The sequence below is a fragment of the Ixodes scapularis genome, unplaced genomic scaffold (genome assembly GCF_016920785.2).
Source record: "Ixodes scapularis isolate PalLabHiFi unplaced genomic scaffold, ASM1692078v2 PGA_scaffold3__209_contigs__length_174095766, whole genome shotgun sequence".
NCBI classification, from domain to species: Eukaryota; Metazoa; Arthropoda; class Arachnida; order Ixodida; family Ixodidae; genus Ixodes; species Ixodes scapularis.
In genome coordinates, this window is record NW_024609868.1 from 54,291,682 (window position 1) to 54,310,831 (window position 19,150).

At 46.8% G+C, this 19,150-nt stretch overlaps 1 long non-coding RNA gene across 1 annotated transcript in view; it reads left to right on the forward strand.

Moving 5' to 3' along the window:
* The window catches only part of LOC120836909, a 237,626-nt gene that overhangs the window by 143,555 nt on the left and 74,921 nt on the right, over positions 1–19,150 (forward strand). The window contains exon 2 of the long non-coding RNA XR_005714748.3: positions 7,750–7,810. This is a non-coding gene — a long non-coding RNA (uncharacterized LOC120836909). The remainder of the gene's footprint in view (positions 1–7,749; positions 7,811–19,150) is intronic.

A 19,150-nucleotide genomic window follows, 5' to 3' on the forward strand; every position in this document is an offset into this window, starting at 1 on the left:
TCCGACCCTCACTATAAGCTCCATTCTGGAAAACGAGTGGCGACACTTATAGACGGGTAGTGCCCGAAACAACCCATTCCCGTTTGAACCCGTCCCGTTCTGACCCCTTCCCGAAACGACCTTCCATTTGAACCTGTCCCGTTTCGACCCATTTCCAAAATGTACAATAATGTACAATAATAGGAAGTTTTCGTAGACCGTTTTCGCCGTTTCGTGATGCTCTCCGCAACCCGCTACGATACCCGAACCTTACACATCGGCGCGCAGGCGCAGTAGCGGCTTTTCGTTCCGGAAAGCTTGGCGGAGGGGGAAACGCGGTCTACGAAAACTCCCTAATGAAGTCTTTAAATAACGCAGGCAAGCTCTTTGAGTAAGCAAAACTTAACGTTGCCTAAGTTTATATATCGCGACGCTAATTTTAAGTTATCCAAAGCGCTTCCGTACGTTATTCTAGAATTTCCTTATAGTGAACGGGATATTTTGAAGAGTAATAAATCAGACAGGTTGACCGGCATATGATTCCGGCTTCATTTTCTTACGAGTTCAAACACAGAAACGTCGCGCACACAGGAAAAAATTATAAACCACAAAATGATATCGCCTTGGTTGAGAAAGTCGAGCAGTAAAATCGCACCATCAGAAAAGCGACACCCTAATTATGATAGTTCGCGGCTGTCATCTGGCCCGCACGGCACCACCATTTGCAAGTTGCTGCAGAGATATCCTTGTCAAGGCCTCATCCCGTTTGTTCAGGTCGATGAAGCTGTAAATATTCGGGTGAGCCCTCCCTGACACGGCGTTTATCTTACGGTGCCATGTCTCCGAGGTTGTTTCGGAGAGGGAGAAGTGAGGTGAGCAAGAAGAACTGACACTGGATACTTGAACGTGATCAACTGTTAACGAACCGTACAAACGCACCGACCCAATTGATAACGAACGATGGCCGAAGCGGCAAGTATGTTTCGGGATAGGGCGAATCGGGAAAGGATGAGACGAGAGGTCGTTTTGAGACGGGTCAAAACAGCAAGGAACAAACTAGAAGGTTGTATTGGAAATGGGTCAAAACGGGAACCACCCCTATAGACAGCTGGAGTCTCGAATAGCGTTGACTGCATAGCCACTTAAAGTTCTTGCCCACGAATACAGTAAATATTACTATCCCCACTTTCTTGACTTGTAACCACCGTGCCTGTGGTGTATGTGAGGTAGTAATAGCTAGAAGAAAATGTAGTAACGGGCATCGAGAGATAGCAACTGCTGCAGTTATTGTATTTTTTACTAACTTTTTTTCTTCCAAGAATGCAAATTAAGACAGCTAATGGAACCCCCCCAAAGAAAGGTACCGCTTCGGTTCTCAGTCCTTCCGATGAATTGGCTAATAAAGAAGCAGTTAGATTCCCTCCCCAATGTAAGTTACAGCCCGGGTTCTCACCAGTCATTGTTCAAGAGTTCAGCCAGACCTTCAGTTGCCACAGACGCTCTTCTCTAACCATCACCATCCCAACATCAGAGACATCTGTCCGTCCTTTCCAAACATTCATGCACTTTCCTCCGTACACATTACACGGCTGTGTCGAGTTACACTGTTCCTGAAAAATGATGAAATGACTGAAAACCTAGGCCGCCACCATCTCTGGGGAGGGCATCTAAAAGGTTGTGCAACGTCATAAGTAGTAACTGACTAAATATGTGCGGTGGCTATGTAGAGAAGTGGCTAGAGTAACTGTGTCAACATTATGTGCATGTTAAAATTTTTTCAGCGTTCTTGTTTTGTTTACCCAGTTCAACGGAAGTTGAGAAAAAAACTCAGCCCTGTATGAATGTGGTTAAAAGTTTCGAATGAAACGATCGTTTGGATTTGTCCTCATACGTGGTATGGTTATTGGGGCCTCAGTTGGAAACCTAATAAACTGTTATAAGCTTGACAGGCCATTTTTTTTTTATAAAACACAATAAGGGTCTTTAAAAAAACAAAAATATAAGTCCTACTCCGGCCTCCCAGCTGGGATACTACAGAACCTTAGAACGCTTCTGAGAGGTTAGGGTAATGGACGCTCATTAGGTGGAAATGTAAGCGAGTTCCGAGAAGGCACACAGCTTCGAAAACTCCTCAGCAGGTACTTCGGAACACCTGCCGCGTTCTCACAGGAGGCGCCTCGCTGTGCTCAATCTGCCAAGCTCTTTTCAACTTTAAATATTGAAGAAAAAAAAAACAGAAAAAAAACGAGGTCAACAACAGAGGGCACCATGCAAAAGCGTGTTTGAGCGAAAGTAATGGCGCTCCTTTGTAAAGTTTGCATTATGTGCAAAAGGGCGCCCGGAGGCGCTGTCTAAGAAACGAACCCCTGCGGGCTGTAGTTCGTGTCTCGGTTCTGTCAGTTCGACATGGCGTGTTCCGGATAAATTTTAACGTTTAAACGGGATGTTCACAAAAGAAGGTGACGTAGAATGCTGCAAATAAATATTCTTAAAAGAAATAAAACTCAGAAAGTGCGCGAACGTTTTTAGTGGCATACCCAGTTTCGGACGATTTGTTTTTGAGATGAACAATATCTGGGCCGGCGTTCCCTTTGTTTGTACATACGGCGAGCACTCTGCGAAAACTTGTAAAATGCACTTCATTAACTACGCTTGTTTTAAATTAAGCGTCACAAGCTGGTCACGAAACAAACAAACAAACAAACGTGTCGTCTAGAAGTGGCATCGTGCAAATGATTTGTCAAAACTTTTCGGTTATTTTGATTGTGTGATGGGTCTATGTCTTTATACGTACGCATGTGCCACTCAAAAAGACAATCAAAGAATATTGAGTTCGAATAGTACTGAATAACTATTGCTTAATGGAGAAGAAACAAAAAGTAGCATACGAGGTGAGGAATCCAGAAGCGTTAGTTTCACCTTAAAACACGTGATCTTAAGACAAGACCGTATTTATTTCCCCCTGTAATTCGCGAAGCTTCCTGATTTTTGTTTTCTGGCGTGATATATCCCCAGTTCTTAACCAAGTCAGCCGAGTCCAGCCAACGAATTGGATACCAGCACTGCGTAATCCGAACTGCGCCAATTCCACCTAGAAGACAAGGCCTGGTCATTACGTCATTAGAAAGTTTTAAAATAGGGAAGGGGGGGGGGGGGGGGGGCAGCGCTTTGCGTCCCACAAGCAGCTTATGGCGTCACTCTGCGCAATCGCAGAAGCTCTTCATGCGCATGCGGAGTGCACCGTTCAAAGCTGCTCGGGGGCGCGTTGGGGCCCCCTATTCTAAAACCCTCTATTGTTGGCGGATCCACTCTAACGCATGTGTTGCTTTGAAACAAAGCCAAAACGGAAGTACACTAGACTTCTCTTGGTGCCGGAGAACTTGCGACAGCTGTCACTCATGAGGCCTGGCGAGCAGTAAAAAAAGCACAAATGCTGAAAACGGTTTAGTTTTATTTAGACCCTTTAAGTACATCCATTTCTGACAGGACAATAGCGCGCTTTAAGTTAATTAAAAACGCAATAGCCTCCTATTCTTCCCACAATCATAAAAACGCTAATTACAGAAGCGTTGGAATCGCTCTGTCTGCCTAAATGCGACATTAAACGGTTTTCTACTTACGCCAAATGCTACTCAGAATCACTCCCTAACGTTAATAACCGAATAAACTTGCCTTAGTTTTTCTTTTTAAGCAGTGCCAGTCGGCGAGTAAATTCGTGATATAAGCATCGTTCAAGCAGCCACGTGGCCTGGTGTTTATCTCATGACGCCAACGTTAATCGTAGCCACGCGCTGGGGTCGGCAACGTAGAAAACGTGTGCTCAGCTCCAGGCTATTCTCATCGCCCCAGAGGTTGGACACGAGCCACTACCCGAGTTTCCGCCGAGGCATTCATTGTTACGAGCCGAAGTCGAGTGCTCACGCAGTTTTCGTATCCAATCCATGAGCCGCGCTCGACTGTAGCCAGGTGGGTGGTTTAGATCCCATTATTCCGTCATCAAGCTTTGCTAAGGTGAAACTGAAAGACAAAGCCCTCTTTTATCCTCGCAATTTCACCACGACAAAGAAGCTTGTGAATCAGTGGCGGTCCGTGCGAGTATACTGGGCCAGACTAGGACGAGTACGCTTTTGCAAAGTCAGGAACATTCCAACCCGATATCGTGTCATGACCCCTTTAACGTGCATCATGGAGTGGTGATTACGAATGCGTAAGCTGACGCAACGCGGTACCGAGGCGCCGCACAATGTATGAGTCGTGGCGAGCTTCGAACTAACGTACACGGCAAGTACACGACACTTAATTAACCACTTGAAGAAAAAGAAATCGCACAGCGTTATAGACATAAATCATATCGTACATTCCCCACATTGTTCCCTTACCGCTGAGACATGCTAACCCCCCGCTCTGTTCAAACGCCCAGGAAAGAAATTTGACCATAAAAACCAACATATCTCGATACAAAACGCGACATAAAGCCCTTAAAAATAAAACGGTCGACGAAACGAATTAATCAGACTGAAAACAGAAGAATTACACAATAGAGCGTCTTTTTATAGATTTATAATACAAAGTCTTCGTGACGAAGATACGACTCAAGTTTCTTGTCCCGTTATGCCTTGTAAAAACTGCAACAAAAACGGTGCACTTTTTTTTTTTTTTTTTTCTGGCTGACGACAGAGCTTGGTCCGTCGCACTTGACGTTACTCTAAACGCTTCAACGACGGAGACGCACTTTCGCAAGACTCACTCCCCTGTACAGACGTTCGCAGCAGCTGTCACGGCCTTGCCGTAAAAACCTTCTCGAATTGGATAGCGCACGACTTCTCTTGGGTAATTTATACGTTTCGCCGAAGCGTCGCAGCATCAGCCCGTCCGTGTTTGTTTATGGGCGACAGCTTGTTGCAGCCGACTCTGTCTTTTCCAACACGGTGGATTTAGAAAGTAAAATTACCACGACTTGAGAAGAGAAAATTACTTTGCTCAGTTTTCTAGTCAGAGTAATTTCCATCTTGCTATATAGTGCGTCGCTGTTCGCCGCCACGGAGTGAATATATATGTTCTTTACATGTTTACGGATAAATTCCTTATATAAAAGTTAACGCAATTTGAAGTTAATCCGCATTTAAATATAATCTTGCGTTCCCGCTGATGAGAACAATTTTAATAATCCAAGTAACGGGATGGAGTTATTTCACGCACATCCCATAGTATAGTGATTACACAGAACTTCCCCACGTGACAGAGCTGACGCAAACACTACAACTGTGTTTTTTGGCAACTTACTTAAGCAGAGCACTGGGGGACACTGAATTTTACCGCTTAGGCAGACACCCATAAAGAACTGTTTTCACTACAACAGTATCCTTGATCATGACCCCTTCTATTTTACGAAATAAACAGGAAGCACCTACGCTCACTTGTTGGCACTAACAGTGTTTCGGAGCGCACGGGAGAACAACACCTGTTTAAAGCAGAATCGCTATAGTCACCGGCACGTTAAGAAACACAAGGTGTGTCGAGTCTCCGAGCATTGCATTCTCGCTCCTGGGCCAATGAGATATTGGTATTAGCAGACAAGAATTAACACTAAATATCGAATCATAAAGAAAAAAATATTGTGAACGCACTAAACAGAGCTTCGCGTTATATCATGCCCTAAATATCCACACATGGGTGTGTCTACAAAATCTGTAGTCAAAATAATCATTTTATTTCGACAAAAACGAATTTTGAAGTTTGCGCGCACACCTCGCAATCGCTGGCTGCCGCTCTACTGACAACAACGAGCAGGAGCGCTCGTGACGACAAAGGTTGTGTCCGAGAGCAGATGACGCTCCCTCCTCCACGGCGTTGTGCGTTCTAGTGATCTTGAGCGTCTGTGGTGTCGCGGAATTCGTCTGGTTTAGGATATTTTTGGCTTGCGATGGAGGGTGGGGAAAAATTGGTGACGTGCTGTGGGACTCGATACAACCCCGGGAAAATGTAGCAGAGTGACGCCTGACCGGTTTCCGATCCAGAGGTCTCTGCGACGGAAGTGAGTTTGAGCAGTCTGACACGAACGTTGGCTCCCAATGTTCACGTCGTGCGTTTAAACGTTCGAAAGGTTCAAAATGACGCCGGAGGTCAATTTTAAGCTCTATCAAAATATACGAGCAAAGCGACCAGGGCGATATTTTGGTCTGCCGTTAAAGATATTAAATGGCACGCTGCCGATCGTACATGGATTCCCACAATTGGATGATTCATTCTAAAATCCACAGCATGCTCTCCCTTCAAAACTCACATAAAAGACAATGTGATTTTATTTTTTTATTGAGGGTGGAGACTGCTAACCACGATAGAAAACGCAAGAATCCAAGCTGTTGACGAAGCTAATAATGTAGCTAATCTAAAAACAAAATGCTACGAGGACAAGGGCAATGAATAAGCGAAAGTGAAACGTACATGCCCTGTCGTTCCGCACATTGCATTTTTGTTTTGTCTGATCGTGTTCTCTGGAATGCTGGTATTGCTCGCCGCAATTTGTTGTTTCGTTTTCTACAGGAAAGAAAACCCTCATAATTTTTGTTTTTTATTTTAAAAGGCAGCTCTTATCTCGAGTGAAAAAGACGTGGGATCCAATAAACTCTACGAAGCAATGTAGTATTTCCACAAGGTACCGACAAACACCCTGGCGAGACATTTTTTTTTTCATCTTGTGTTTTAAATTTAGGACTTGCTTAGTTTGCTCGGAAAACGTGAGTGGCTGAAATGCCACTTCACGTTTGACGTTTATTGTGTTCGGTCGACTCAGTGCGGCTTCGTGAAGATTAAACTCGGCGCTCGAAACCTACTCGACGTCGTACCATAAGCAGCGATTCTACTGCAAAAATGTAATGGCTTGAACTTGAGCACATAGCCCTATTGCATGAAGGCCGAACGAGAGTGCAATGGCAGAATCTGCGCTTCAAGATTGCAGACATTTCTCCGAGTTTGAATTATTTCATTGTTGATCTAAATATTAACTTTTGCTTTATGTGTGTATATGTGCGGTTGCGTGTTTTGTAACACATCTTTAGGTTTTACCAGCACTCTTGAATCCGCCAGAATTTTTACTTTAGAGTTCCAGGGGTTTCAATAACCGTTTCAATCGTCCAGCTTACGATTTTGCCGAGTTTTCTTCGGGAGAAGTTGAGAAAGCCCCTCCTCGGATTTGTTCGCAAAAAGGTTTCAAAGCAAGTGTATTTAGGAGTCTATAAAGTATAGAAACTAACAACAAAAACAAAAGGAACGAAGTATTCAGTAGAATGAAATATAAAAAAAACACAGTGACTGAGGAAAAGACGAAGATTTTCTTCTCAAAAAGAGGCTTTAGCGTCTGCGGCTTTAGCAATATCAGTTGCAGTTTATTTACTTTTTTATATTAAGGCAAGGAGTCAGAGGACCTGATCAGAATTATAAAGAAGATTTGACGTGGCGAGACTTCGATCTGATTTTCGGATGTCCTTTATTACGATTTGAGCGCCAGAGTTTTGCGAACGACCGATGGATTGCGATGGTCATAGTTTGCGGAGAAAGTGCGTGTTGAATTGATCAGTCTGCCATCTTATGTTTCGCCTTTTAATTTTTGTCTGAGTTTTGATAATCTCGGCAATGAAGAAACTCTGAAGACATGATATAAATATTGTTACGTATAAACGTTTGAAACTTTAACGCGATTATAACATTGTACGCGCTACTGAGTTCACAAGGTTGCGCAGTCACTGCAATGAGTTTTGTTCTCTTTTACAGCGCATCCTACCAGGTGGGCCCATCCTGAAAACGAACTGATACCACGGATACGCTCTACAAGGTACATGGCACACTTTTACTATCTGTGTTTTTCTCCGTGTTGTTACAAAAAAACAGCCATGCGCCTCATAAAATAAATAAAAGAGACTTGATCGCTTTATATCATGCTGCTCCATTAACTGGTGCGACGTACTGGCAGCACATGTTAGTGTGAATCACTCTCAAAACCCGGATGATCTATAGAACACCCTGTAAAGTTTTCAGGGTCCGTTCATGCATAATCAGGAAAGATCATATGCAGGAGCACACTGTATCTAGCGCTGAACTTTTTACGTAGAATAATATGTGTTGTATATATATATCGGCGTCGGCTCACCTTATCCGTCATAAAAAAAAAGTGAACGAACTCATATTTGAATTCCAACCCTAAGTTGTTTCAGATGCGACACCCGACGGCGGGATAGGGAGTATTCACTGGCGGTCATAGCTGAGCTCGCTGCTGCTTTCTTACCACCGGGAAAGAGAGAGAGCGGAACGATGCTTTTGTAAGGGTTTTGAGTGGCAAGGTAATCTTCAATAATCTCCTAGAGGGAGAATAGCGACGTCTGGGGAAGCCTGGGCCCTACAAAGGAGAGTCCCGGTGATAAGAGGATTTCACCTTCCCTCTTCTCGAGCGGTTGCCCGAGAGCTGATGGGAAACTCTTCCCGGGCATGCGCTGTGAGCAGTAACCTCAAATATGGCGTCCACTGAATACCTCTTATAGGAAGTACCGTTCCGCATAACGAGAAATGCTGTCCTCTTAATTTCGCATACCGTTGCAGTGTTTTACGGAGATAGCAGTTAGCGGCAGACTTGGCGGGTTTCGCGCCGTCGTCCGTGCTCCATATCGACGCGGGCCATTTTCGGCACTCCGCCAAAAGATTCCACATTGACGTCACGCCGCTGACGACAGGCCGCGCACCACATTACCTGTTGCCTGGCCTCAGCTGACAGCATGACTTGACGTTGTCATGTCAAGACACATTGCATAGTAACGCCACGCGACTTCATAACGTCAAGTGACACCGCGAGTCACGTGATGTCGTGACGTCATCTTGCGACGCCACGTAGACACCGAAACATGAGACTGCTGATAATTTAGATGATCAAAAGAAAGCTTTTTCTCTAATTATGCCAGGAAGGTTCTCGGGCGGTAAAGCCAATAAAGCTAGGTGGGTGTTATGCAGGCGAAACCACGGGCGTGAAATTATATGGAGCTACACGCTTAAAACTTGAGTGCGCGATTTTTCAAGTGTTCTGCAGTGATCAAAGGCGGCGTTAGTTTGTGTCCAATAACATTCCATAAGACATTCAAGCAGCCACGTCAACGTCAGGGAATGGTTCATCCATACACATGCAGTTTCGTCATTCCCTGAATTTCAAACTTGAGGGCGCGATTTTTGAAGTGTTCTTCAGTTACCACAAGGAAATCCTAGTTTGGGTCTAAGAAAGTTGTTTAGCAAGTAGACGAAATTATTTCTGCTTAATGCACCTTGACTGGTTCCAAAACGCTACGGAACTTTCGTCCGGTGTGTTACTCGGCTTAACACGAAAACGCCTATGCGTACTCTATGGTGCGCGTGCGCACCTTTGCCGTTCATTCAGTTCATCTGCTTTGAAATGACAACATAGCGTCTCCGACGTCACAGCTCGGCTGTCCCTGCGTTGGAAGTTGCAATTTTAGTTCTGGTACCATACTGAGAGTTCCCCTAAGTAGCTGCGGTAAATGTTCGGAAAATAAATATTATTCCAAAATCAGAAAAAGAACCAGCTTTCAGTGCGTATCCATTTAATGTAGGTGTAGCTGAAACATCGGCGGAGCTCCCCTCTCTCCCCGTTAAACTCGCCCTAGAGGTAGGCCAGTGTTTCAAAATGCACGGAGCCCGGCGCTTGGAGTTTTGAGGAACCACCCTAATGTGAACCCTCCCTGCATCTCCGCAATCGGTGTTTGGGGCCAAATTTTGATTTGGAGTCGGGCGAGTGTACACTTAGATGGTCCTGGCTTAAAAGCACATTGCAAGACATTGCAAGCTAAACCCTGGCTGCAGTGATGGAAGGGGCATTTTACATTTTGGACCAGGTTTTGGAGCAGGCAAAATATTGGCTTGGAGCAGCTACTGACGCTCTTGGGGCACATCAGTTGAAATTAAAGATAAAAAAAAGCAATTGCATCGCTTAACGGTCTCATCTTTGATAATGACTGGGGCACCTCTATGATACTGGGGTATATTATTTATTACCTTATGTAACAGGAATAGAAACAGCGCAAAAGGAGCATAGATATTTCTTTTTAGAAATACGGCTCTGGTGAGAGTAGGTTTCATATACAATAAACATTTAAAAAGAATGGCGGAGAATTAATCATAGCGCAACATTTCAGTGGGAATACGGCCTCACTCCCCTCCACATTTTATACTCAGAAGTTTATTTAGCCCGTAAATAAAATTTCTGAAAAATCCCAGCAAACTCCAGCATATCCGCTAACACGTCTATAAATAAAAATTCATACCCCAAGATTTATAAACCTACCAAACTCAAGGTTTTAATATCATAACCTTTAAAAGCAACCACCCCCAAATATTATCAGAACCTGCACTTGTGCTTTAAATGTGACACTGCTCTTTAGCGCGTTGGAACCAGAGTAAATTCAAAGTTCGCTCCTCTTTCGAGCGACCTCAGCACGGGAGCTGCCTTCACTACCATAATTTTCAAATATAAACCCGCGTTTCTTCTTCTTTTTTTTTTTTTATATACGGCACAGATTGTTAAATTCCTCGGTGAACTTACAACCAAGACTAAAGAGAGTAGACCTGTAGTACTGTGCATAACTCCGAGCCTATCGAGCTAACCCAGGTTATCCCTCATGTCAGCCGCTGCTCCTAGCACTCCGGGGCGAAGCGGGGAAGCTCGACGCGCGTACTCTAGTGAGTGGCGGGGAAGGTTAACGCGAGCGGCGCAAGTGCATCACTACTATGTAGCCACGGCACGGAGGCATGTGGAACACGCGAGAATCAAGTGATCTCGTCAGGAGTACAATTAAGACCATAATTTTGCCTTATCACATTTTCCGCCATGCAATTGCGTCACTTCTAGCTTCCGACATTACCGACACCGTCTGGAAATTTAGATGATGTCGGCGATCAACCAGGCAGTGCATCAACCGGCCAGCGCAGCTGACGAAAAATCTTCGTTTCCTTATCAGTCAAAGCGCAGCCGACGCTATGAGCCAGTAGGACCAAACTGCGCCAAAGCGCGATATCATGGCGTCCATCACCTTCCTATACACGAACTCATCTCTGTTACGTCACGGCGCGGTGGTGGCGCGTCGGACGCACTTCCGGTCCGGGGCTGTGGGTGGAAGTGCCCATCTGAGACGTGTATTCCTGCGTTGTTTTGAAAGGAACCAGACAAAAACCTGCCTTCTTGTCAAAATGCTGCGACTGGCACTGTACCAAAAGGGTCGAGAAAGGTTTGAAGGTCAGTTTTCATGCGCTCGGTTCGTCCGAGAACATGGATATGTGCCGTGAAAAGGGAAAACCAGACGCCGTCGGACCACAATTGCTTGGGCGGGAAGCATTTTGGGTTGAATTCGCGGATAGTTCTGGCCATCACATTTATTTGTTTTGTTCCAAAATGAACGCCGGAAAACCGTCAAGTTGTACGGACCACATGCTAACTACGTTCAGTGCGTCTTCAAGTTCAAACGGTCGCCTGATCGTTCGAACTGTCGTCTGCTCTTTAAAACGTTTCTGCTTGTCGTCTGCTCTTTTAGAGGACACCGGCCCGTAGACCAAACGTGGGCCCGGTACTTGCGATAAGAAGTGCAGGCCTCAAAAGACTTAAGTTTAAAGGTTTGTAAGCAGGCTCGACCTTAACAGTAGATACAAGGAGATGGTTGATCATTGTTACCAGTGGCTATCACCGACTTGTTATGCCTGATTCACTTGGTTAGATTCTGCTTGCGATTTTCAGTATCGACGTCGACCATCTCGGTTCACGCTTTTGCAATCTGAGCGACGTCGCTACTGAAAATTGCGAGCGAAATCTCATCATGTGGATCAGGCTTTAGCGTACATTCTGCGGCGTCCACGCGGAATGAATCGCCGCATGTCAGATTATTCACGCGAAGTTTTGCGGTGTAACGAGCCTCGTTAATTTCGCTGACGCCGCTCAAGTAGTCAGACATCGCTAGGAGGACGTAGAATCAACAATTCTAATGCAAAAAAGAGCGCGGGGACTCACACCGACGCCGACAACATCGCATTTCAATGGTTTGCTTATGGGCGACGGCGAGCTTCTTGCCCACACCCCAATCGCGCATGCGCAGCGCCAGTGGCGTCCGCTAGGGGCGCTCCGGGCGCTCCGGTTTGTTTGTAAACATGAGTTGGTGTATACATGTCCATTTATCGGCTGGACCAATCAAGTGCAGCGAATGTCCCCCGACGTTTGTTGTAGCAGGTGTGTTCCTGGTTGTACGTGTTCGAGCCCTCAACTGTGCTCTGACTTAAGATCAAACTATACTGAAAGTAGAAACGCCGTGAAGCGCATTTTTGTATCATTTTCCTTTTCTGCTACTTCCCTGAATATTGGGGTCGACCAGTAACTATTTGTTTTTGCTTTGATGAAGCCTGTTCGGCGCAGAATTGGCGCAGTTTTAGCAAGAATGGCCTTTTGGAGCTAGATGTATCATACTTTCGTTCATGGTTCAATTTGGTGCGAATGGTGCAGCACTTCCATCAGTGCATCTGTTACCAGTGGCACGCTGGCCGTTGCCTGATGTACATAGCTCCTGATATACTGGCACTGACAGGATGAAAAGAGCAACGTGTCTCTTTCCGATGCTCAGCCTCCAGAACACGTTAGTTACCTTCCGTCGTGATAGCGTCCTTGATTACCCCACTGGTCACGAAACTTCCCCGTAATGCTAAGGGAAAGCTTCGCTCGCGACCACGCCCGGCGCGAGCGTCGACAAGGGAGCTGAGAGTTTCTAAGAAACATTTATGTTCACACCAGCGCGAGTTTGTAGAATGCCACAATGTCACAGAATGCAACAAAGTCACAGGTGGCAACTCTGTACGAAACAAAGGTCAGTTGACGCGATGGTCACTCAGGCCGCCGCAGTCGGCAAAACGGGACCGCTAATGAAGCGTGTACCGCTGCGAGTCTGGCAACCAGAAAACGAGGTCGGAATTTCGAACCCACTCTAAAGGCGGCTCGTTCGCACTTGCGGAAAACTCTTGCCGCGTACCGAGCCCACTGAGCGGAAAAAGACTTCGCCGTTCACAGTTGTTGCCCCCCGCTGCGGTTTGTCGCGGATACCAAAGCAGACTGCCCCTGGCTTGAGCGGTGTTCGAAAAACTGTTCTTGCACACTTGCTTTTGCAGTCAACGCTTGCTCGCAGGGCAGAAACAATGCCCAACATTCTCTCAGCGATATGAGAATGAAATGATAAAATCACGAGCAAACGGAGACAACGTGTGTACGGTACGTACAGCTTTCGCCAATTTTATTCCTTATATCTTCTTTGTGGTCACTGTCTTCGTCCTTCGGATGCCACTTGCCGAACAGGGTTGAATGGTTTAGTCTCAGTGGTGTTGCTGAGTATTTCTGCCGACACAATGATACTAGCGAGACGACGTCCTTTGCACAACTTGGGACCTCTGACAACTTCGGCGGCAACGTCAACAACTCGGGCGACTCGGCCAGGATGTGATGTCAGCACACGCCTCTTCCTCATTGTGTTCTGATTGGCTGCGGAGGCATGCAAACGTTTCCTGCGTGGGAAAAATTGGTCCCGCACCATTTGCTCACGCGGTTCAATAGCCCGTCACCGGCGAAGAAATTACCCCTCTCGATCACACTTGCGGATCGAGCCATGTACGAGCCACCAATAGATCGCGGTGGCGCGTTTCGCACTGACAGCGTTGCTCGTTAATTCTTCACCTCTGTACACTCAATCAACTGATCTAACTTCCTTTACTATCGTTCTTAATTCATCTTCTTGCCTCAAAATGAATTATCAATATAGTTATCACCGTCATATTTCAATGCTGCGAGTACCGTCGTCAAGTAGTGGTACTGCGAACCCATACGCTCAATTCCCTGGCTCTTTTCCGCTCGCAAAAACAAAAATTTGTATGAAAACAAATAAACCAATAAGGAAGCTTATTTTTACGTTTAGTTGTAAAGGCTGGCTCAAACATTTACGACTGTTGCGTTCACAAATAACCCGAACGACAGCAACGACCAGAACACCGAAACAACCATGACCCATGATAGCTTCGCGAAGCCACCCCTTGCACCGCTTGCACGGTGTAAACAGTGAGCACAGTTGTTAGGGTGATGTTTGCCGTTGCTGTCGTATCGGTTGCTGCGAACGCTACCGACAGAAATGTGTGAGTCAGCCTTTAGAAGTCAGTAAACAATTACCGCTGATTGCATGAAGCGATGACTCCCTCTTTCTGAAATTCTCTCTGAATGCTTTAATAACTATAATCACCTAAGACTATCACATCTGTACATGTTAATGGCGGCTTTCGATGACTGGTGAAGAAACATTTTGAAGACAGGTACCGATGCCGAGCTTGAACTTTCCAGACGTTAGTTCACTGTGCTGCTAGATACCACTTTGATGAGACTTGTAAAGTTTCCATACATTTCAGGGTGTCATGTAAAGCCTACATACTCAGTGATTATATGCTCCGAGAAACTGGGGGAAAGGAGGAGACGAGCACGCGTGTGGACGTCAGAACGCCGAACTCTGATTGGAGTGATTTCTGGGCAGACCTAAATCTAGCTGCCTTTATCTCCACTGTACTCGTAGAACGCGTTAGCAGGCGGTACGCCGGCGTCCGGCTTTTGCTTTCGCATTCCAACGCAATCGACGAGTGCAGTGGAGACAAAGGTATCCTTTGCCTCCACTGCCATAGCCTCCTATAGATACTGACAAAGCCTGGCGAATCGCCAGGGCAAGTAACCGCCGAAATGGAAAAGGTGGAGCGGCAGACAACGGATGAGAGAAAAGCAACGTTACTGACGCCCCTCTGCGCCGAGGCGCCGGAACGCAGGGTCTCGCCGCTGCGGTGAGACGCAAGACCCGAAAGTGTGCTTTGGGTTCTTATCACTGCAAAAACTGTGCGCTGACGTCCAGGTTCCCCGAGAAATTGCTCTTTGATGATGTGTGCTATACCAGGTCCTCGCGCTCCAAATCTGCGACAGGGCACTCTATAGCGTAGTTCACATGCAGCGGTTTTGGCCCTAGAGCGGCGCGATTTTTGCCGTCGCGGCGCTCTGGCCAGCACCAGCAATTCTGCGGCACGGGCGCCGCGACGGCAGAAATCGCGCCGCTTTAGGGCCAAAATCGCTGCATGTGAAACCCGCTTATAGCTCCGTCGTCGAATTGCCAAGTTTCATGAGTATAGAAGGGGCTATACCACTGCACTCATCGAACGCGTTAAGACTATGTTATACTCTGACGTCGAGCGTAGCAAACGCGGCGTACCGCAGCGCACACAGATATTGATTGGCCGCAGATATCGAGTTCCTGCTCGCCGGCCAATGAAAGGTCTAGATTCTGCGCTACGCTACGTTCGCTGCGCTCAACGTCGGAATATAAAAGAACTTTCAGAACGCGAAATGTAGGCGTCCGGCGTTGGGGTCTCAGATTCGAATGCGTTTGACAAATGCAGTGTAGACAAAAGCAGCTAGCTTTTGGCGACGTGCGCGATCAAAAGCGTCGCTGTGGTCGGCCTTCTACGATTGGCCGAATGGTGACTATGACATCAGCAAAGGTTTTCTTGTCGACGGAAATAAGAGGAATGTAAGAACTTCAATTTGGACGGTGTTGGCAGTGTTGCTTTGAGAGCGCTATGATTTGAGGTTTCCACCATGCTCATTACAAACACCATCGAACTTGTTGTTCACAAGGGAATGACATCACGAAAGGTAACCAAACGAGGGCGCCACCGAAACATCTCGCCGCTATTGGCGACGTGCGTGACCGAAAGCGTCGCTGTGGTCGGCCTTCCACGATTGGCCCAAAAGCTGACTATGATGTCGGAAAGGGTATACCATCGACGGAAATAAGAGGAATGAAAAAACTTTAATTTCGACGGTGTTGGCAGTATTGCTTTGAAAGCGCAATGATTTCAGGCTTCCACCATGCTATTTACAAACACCATCGAACTTGTTGTTCGCAAGGTAATGACGTCACAAGGGGGAACCAAAGGAGGGCGCCACCAAAACATCTCGCCGCTAATTAGCTCTACTAACTAATCATTCCAACCAGAGTTCGGCGTTCTGAAGTTCCCGCGCCCTCTCCTCTCCTCCTCTCCCCCTTGTTTCTCGGCGCATACGCTTTGAAAAAAGTTAACTCCCCTGTCGCAGATTCACTAGAGAAACGGCAACAGGCCTTGCCATTGCTACGACAATGCAATTTCTGGTAATTAACGTCCCCTCCCCTCCCCCCCCCCCCCCCCCCCGCAAATAAAAAAAAAAATATATATCGAAGTGTTTTTTTTTTACTTAGTTTTGTTTTCCCTTCTTTCTTTGACCTTCGCCTACCGCCCTTCTGCCCGAATTGTGGACTGTGGCAAAATGGAATCTTGGTGAATCGAAACCCCGGACAAAGCGGGCTTGATTCGATTTGCGCGTTCAACGTCTCAAATACGAACATGGGGCACGACCGAAACGCATATACGATAAAAGGGCGACGAAGCGGTGCGTTATTTACAACTCGCCTAGAACCCCAGAAATCAAGATTGCACCATAGTGTAAGTGGCTCGGAGAAGTACAGACCGCGCGAGCGCTCTACTCCGTTTCCCTTACGTTGGACTGCAGGGAACACTACTAGCCATCGAAGCCAATCCAACGCCACGTGAGTGTCACGTGACCTCAAGAAAGGACGTAGGGACGCGCGCGCACGCAATCCCGTGATACTTTCAGAGCGCTTGATTAGCTGGAATTTTTCGTAGCTTCCTCCGCGGTCCATCATAAGGTGAAACGGGTTAGAGAGGTTCTCGAAGGACGTAGTAGACAGCGGCGTGTGCAGCGGACGAACGACTTAACGAGATTAGGCGCGTTTTATTTGTTCCGTCGGGTCATTAAGTTAGGACCGCGCCCCTCCGAAAGGCCCAAGTATACGCCGGGCCCCGACTCGGCCAATTTCCTACGGTAGCGGACCGAACGGTTTCCCTTTTGGGATCACGTCCCTTTGCTCTTCCCTCGAGGCTCGGGTAAGTTGGCCTCCCTTGGCCTCTTCGCAGACCACCGGCGAGCCCTGCTCTCTTCAGTCTTGGTTTCACGGCAGGGGCTTCTTTTCCCCGAGAAAACCGAGTTAGACGGATCGCTCTTTGTCTTCTCGAGGAATTTGCTCGCGTGTTCGTGCTACGGTGTTCAGAAGGCGCTTTCCCTCTTTCGCCCAAGTGCTATGGGCGACGTGCGCGACCAAAAGCGTCGCTGTTTTCGGCCCTCCACGATTGATCCATTGGCCAAACGCTCACTGTGCCGTTTCATGGCCGGAGTGGACACGCGCTCGTTGTCTCACGGCCTCTCTAGTGAGGCATGATAGCACCTATGTTTGCAAAGCGGCACCGGCGCATAGTTGGAGCCGTTTATACTGAGAGAGTTTGGCTTTCTTAAGGGGATTTTCACAGCTTGGCAACCACAGCAACGTAGTCTATAACAACCGGGGGCTGGCTACTTCCGTCCGCCATTTCATGGCTCTGACTCATAGGAACTCCATGCGATTTCTCAAGAATAAACAAGACCAAGTAACGCCATTTTGTGTATCGGCCAAATCCCCTGGTTCTAGCGGGCAACAAGCTCCGCCCATTGGCCAAACTCTCTCAATATAAAAGGTTCTGCGCATAGTAAGCTCGAAGCGCCACTCGGCAGCCTTGAGCTGGGCTGCAGTTCAGGGCTGCAGCCCAGCTCCGTTTTTCCGCATAATTTAACGGGAAAATCTTCCCAAAATGTCTCGCTAAATGGAGGCAGAGCACGAGAGGAGGGGGGACGGTGCGGGAGAGCGCCTTTAGAGCGCGCGACACTAGGGCGCCGACGTTAGAGCGCCGACGTTAGAGCGCGCGACACGAGGGCGCTGCGACTGTAGCGCGCTTGACATTTGAGCGCATGTCACTAGAGCGCACGACCAGTTAAGCGCGCGTCATGATAGCGCACCCCATTTGAGCGATCACCGCAAACTGTGTGATGTACCCGCGGCTCCACAGACAGAACAAAATTATCCTACTCATCGGATTGAAGCATTGGTGATTTTTGATCGATTGAATATGACCTTAATAAAAAATAAAAATAAAACAAGTACGACTCTTTCTAACCAATGGTTTACTGACATCGGAGAGAAAAGGGGGGCAGGGGAGTCGGCTGGGTCATACAGGTACCGGGAAAGTTTGCAGTTGAGTGCAGCAGCGAGGTCTAATATCTCTTCACAGTGCTGCGGTGCGCCTCTCGGATATACTATAAATAGTTGACTTTTTCCTATATTTGGTCTATTCTTGACGGGCATTTGGGCTCCGATCTATTTGGTAGTTATCCTAAACCGCTAAAAAAGTATCAGTAAAAAACTAATTGAAAGAAAGCTCGGCGCAGTTTTATCGGAAGCAGATCTTTCCAGTCTTTTGACAGATACAGGAAAGCCTCCCCGGAAAATCTGTGATATACAAAATCAAAGAACTAATGAAGCTAGGTCAGCTGCAATGTTTTTTCCGGCAAAAATGCACACTACAAATATTTTTTTTTCTTTTGCTGTCAGCTTTTTGCAGCACTTCGTGGTTTGTCACACGCCAAAATTTCATCGGCTCATTTCGCAATGTCATCGCTGAATTCCGCAGTATAAATCCCTGCCAATTTTGCATAAAAAACACGCGATTCCCGAACAAGTGGTCGGTCCGGTCGGGCCACTCGCGCTGGACTGGTTGTGTGCTCTCGTGACGCTAACGTCACGGCGCTCTCGTGTCGCGCGCGCTAACGTCGTGACGCTCTACTATCGGAAGGAAGGATAGACGAGGGAGACGAGGAGAAGCGCCAAAGTAAACTCACTCACGCTATAAATGCACGCCCACCAGAAAAACGGTCACTCACGACGCAATGACTTACAACTCAAATTGTATTTTCGTCTTTTTTCTTTTTCTTTTACCCGTATTAAACTTCTTCGTTCTCTTTTGTACAAACAAATAGCAATGTCTATCGCACATTACCTTCGAGAGTCAAGATATAACAATTCTTTTTGAGTAAGCGTTGTGAATGGAGCGCTAACACAAGTATCACTCCTTTTTATGATGTTAGCTGCCTCTATTATTTCACGTGTTAGTTGGTGATGGTTCTTTGTTTGTATAAAAGAGAACG